Here is a 4,418-nt window from a genome sequence, read left to right on the forward strand (position 1 = left end):
ACGATGAGGCAAACAGCGCCTTCACTGTCAGTGCTGTCTGAACGGTAGGTATTAGTTTCTAGTATTATTATTTGCTGGAAGTTAGTTTAATCATGCATAGCAGGTTAAAGAGCAAGTGACCTTTTCAGGAATGAGGGGAGCACTAACTATATCAAATGAGTTGTGACTGTTTTGTTTGACAGGACAGATGTTAGGCTGTGTTGGCATTTGCACAAATGCACAAATAATGCCAAGTATGGTTGTTAATTTATAGAAGAATTCCTATTACCCAGTGCCTCAGTATGCTAAATCTTACTATCACTCTTGTTCTCATATACTTTGTCAACATTCGCTGAGACACACGCACGAAGATTTTGTTCTGGGAAAGGTCAGCTCATGCTGACTGATAGTACTGGCATCGTAAAGATGATTTAGAGTGTCCAGACATCACCAAACCACCTGCCAGTTTCAGGCAAGGTAGTTAAGTAAGTCTAAAGCTTAGAATCAAGGAGGAAAAAGGAGGGGGCAGTTTTTCAGAAAGCTTTGGACATCATGTAAAATGGACATGGCTTAAGATATTTCATCTCTCCACTATTTTTCAAATCCAGCTTATCATATCTTTTATCATTTTGAAGTCTTTTTGTCTCTTTTCTCTTCAGCTGCCAGTCATGAGAATGAAAAGCATATGCTTTCTGAAAGCCCTGTTTGACATCATGTTCCTGTATCCAAGAATAACACCAGTGAGGCTTCAAAACACCAACATGAGAAAACAATTACAAAGACTGAAATAACATTTTTATCACAAAATACATGCACAACTCTCTTTTTATAATGGGAAGTTTTAAAAACAAAGTATAAGAATGAAACCCCATACTTCACTATTATACAACATTCAAAAATCTTCATCTATTTCTAACCTCTTATTAATTTTTTTCTTTTACTGCTAGAGTATTTTAAATAAAATTCTAGACATCATATCATTTCCTCCATAAGTACTTTAAGATGTCTCTCTAACGGAGCAGAATTTTTAAAAATATAATCACAATACCATTATCATACCTAACAAAATTAGCAATAACTATTTTATGTCAGCCAATAGCCAGTCTCTGTTCAAACCTTCCTAGTTGTCTCAAAAATATACATATTTTTTTTTGGTGAGGAAGGTTGGCCCTGAGCTAACATCTGTTGCCAAACTTCCTCTATTTTGCATGTGGGATGCTGCCACAGCATGGCCTGATGAGTGGTGTAGGTCCATGCCTGGGATCCGAATCTGAACCCATGAACCCCAGGTCACCAAAAGAGAGTGCACGAACCCAACCACTATGCCACAGGACTAGTCCCTCAAAAATATCTTTTTATAGTTGGTTTACTTGAATAGGAATCCAGACAAGTCTCATATATTATATTTGAATGATTTCTATCTTAAAATTTTTTTAATCCATAATACTTTCCCTCTTTCCACTGTCTCTCTTTAATGACCCTTCTCCCAAGGTCATTTCTTTTAAGCCAGGCCATTTGTCCTATAGGATTTCTCGCATTATATACTTACTGATTGATATTTTTTGTGAATTAATTTAGCATATTTGTCTAAACTTATTTTCTACACACAGTGGTTGGATCTATAAGCTTGATTATATTCAGGGATTAAGGTTAGATTTCATTTTATTTTATTTGGTAAAAACACACAAATGGTTCTATGTGCTTCTATTATGTCACATCAGGAGACAGACACTGTCTGATTTTCTTACTCAGTGATATTAATATCGATCGAGAGGTGCAGCTTCATCCATTACAAAGCTGGCATCCACCATGTCCCTAATGGCTCAGCAGCCATTGATGATTGCTATCTGGATCAGTTATAGTATTACAGTTTGCAAAATGGAGATTTTCTAATTCTATTATTTCTTATCTATCTCTTGGTTAGATTTCTTCTATACATCTCTGTTAATATGATCAATGATAACACTTATTTTCCCAAATACTTTTATGATATTTTTACCCTGTCAGGAAACAAAAGACTGTTATTCAAAATAATGGTAATGATTTTGTAGTAGGAAGCAAGAGATAAGCAGATTCTTAGTTGTCTTTTACTGAAAAACAGCAATAACAACCACTTGATAGAATTTCCCGGAGCACATAACCATACTGTCAAAAAGAACAACCATCTAGCACACAAGTACATAAATGTGTAATATTAGCAAATTATATAAGAACTCAATGATATAATGCAATTTTAGACATGTAAGCAAAAATTTGTCGGTTAAAATCTTGATTAACTTCCATCAGTGTAAACTCTCACTAAAATATAATTATATGAAGACAGGAATTTTTGTCTATTTTGTTCAGTGCTGGGTTTGGAAGACCTAGAAAATGAGTGGCACATCATAGGCTCCTGGTAAACATTTATTAAATCAACATTGAATTAATGAGTGAGATAATTTCAAAAAGGGGGTAGTTAACAGTGATTTCATCAAAGGAGAAGAGAATGAAGAGGAAAATCCATTCTGGTTATTTGTGGCAATAGTTAATAGTTCCCCACTGTGAGTTAAGAACTCACTTTAGGAATGTGTGTGTGCCACCATGTGTAAAGTCTAGTGCTTTAAATTCTTTACTTACTTCCTTTGCTAATAAAGAAAAAAACAGGAGGCTGGCCACATGGGCAAGTGGTTAAGTTTGTGTGCTCCCTTTTGGCAGCCCAGGGTTCACTGGTTCGGATCCCGGGTGCAGACCTACACACTGCTCATCAAGACACACTGTGGCGGCATCCCACATAGAAAAACTAGAACGACTTACAACTAGGATGTACAACTATTTACTGGGGTTTTGGGGAGAAAAACAAAAAGGAGGAAGATTAGCAACAAATATTAGCTCAGGGCCAATCTTCCTCACCAAAAAGCATTAATGAAAAGAAAAGAAAAAAACGTTTCTGGGTCATAGAATCAGTGGCATAATTTTTATTTCTCCTGTTAATATCCTCTAGTCCTATTCCTCTAGTCAGAAACAATTCCAAATTAAGTGTCGTCTATGCTTAATAAATGGATCTATGCAAAATTCATTAGTTTACTGAGGTTGCTGATAAAACAGGTACCCAAGTTTTCTCTATAGAAAAGGAGTGTTTTAAGATTTCTGACCTATAGTTATTATCTTGTTATTTTACCTAATTATACTATTACTAGGATGGAGATAAATATATTCAAAAGTTCTTTTTGAAACTAAAGAAAATCTAAGGCAAAATCTAAAAATCTCGTGATACCACATATATATATATGTTCTGGGTTTTTTTTTTTTTTTTTGATGAGGAAGATTGGCCCTGAGCTAACATCTGTTCCAATCTTCCTCCATTTTGTATGTGGGACGCCACCATAGCATGGCTTGATGAGAAGTGTGTAGCTCTGAGCCCAGGATCTGAACCCGCAAACCCTTGGCCACCAAAGCAGAGCATACGAACTTAATCACTACACCACCAGGCTGGCCCCCACGTATATATATATATTTTTAATTAACCTTTTTTTGGAGGAATATTAGCTCTGAGCTAATCTGTGCTCATCTTCCTCTACTTGATATGCGGCATGCCTGCCACGGCATGGCTTGATAAGGGGTGCGTGGGTCTGCACCCAGGATCTGAACCAGCGATTCCCAAGCTGCCAAAGCGGAGTGTGTGAACTTAACCGCTACACCACTGGGCTGGCCCCATGTATACTTTTCAAAGAAAGAAAAATGCTCCTGCTTTAGAGATGCTGGTCTGCTGATTCTCCTCCAACTTCTCTGATAACTCTTCCTCTCGTCTTACATGCCTCCTCTTCTTCTCATCTCTTACATGTAAGGGGTAAGGTTTACTGTTTCTCCTTTAGTGAATTCACTGATTCTTAAATGTCAAGAGTTATTTAAATTTATATCACACACACACACACACAGACTCACACAAACTATATCACCAGTTCTGACCTTTTTCCTGTGTTCTGGGTCTGCGTTTCCAGTTGCACAATACCTCAAACATGTCTAAAGCCAAGCTCCAAATAGAATTCCTAAAACAGTTCCACTATATCCTACAGACTTTATTATTTCTGCCAATGACATCATTTTCTCAGTCTCTCAAGCTTAAAACCTTGTTATCACCCTTATCTCCTCCATCCATTTGCCACCCACTTACAGTTAATTACTAAATCCCTTGGTTTGACTTCCTTAATCTCTTGAATTGGTCTCTTCTGGTCCCTTCCTATGGTCCCTTCTCTCATTACCTCTCGGCTGAACTATCATAAAAGCCTCTTAATTGGTCTTCAGTCTTTCTCTACTCCAATTTTGTCTCCTGCTACAGATTAATCTTCTTAATGCACAACTCAAGAACATCACCTTTCTGCTCACAAAACCCAGTGGTCCCTGTTATATAGACTTAGAGGATTAAATATAAACGATTTTGTTTGGCATTTATGACCTTTGTC

The sequence above is a fragment of the Equus asinus genome, chromosome 9 (assembly GCF_041296235.1).
Source record: "Equus asinus isolate D_3611 breed Donkey chromosome 9, EquAss-T2T_v2, whole genome shotgun sequence".
Taxonomy (NCBI): domain Eukaryota; kingdom Metazoa; phylum Chordata; class Mammalia; order Perissodactyla; family Equidae; genus Equus; species Equus asinus.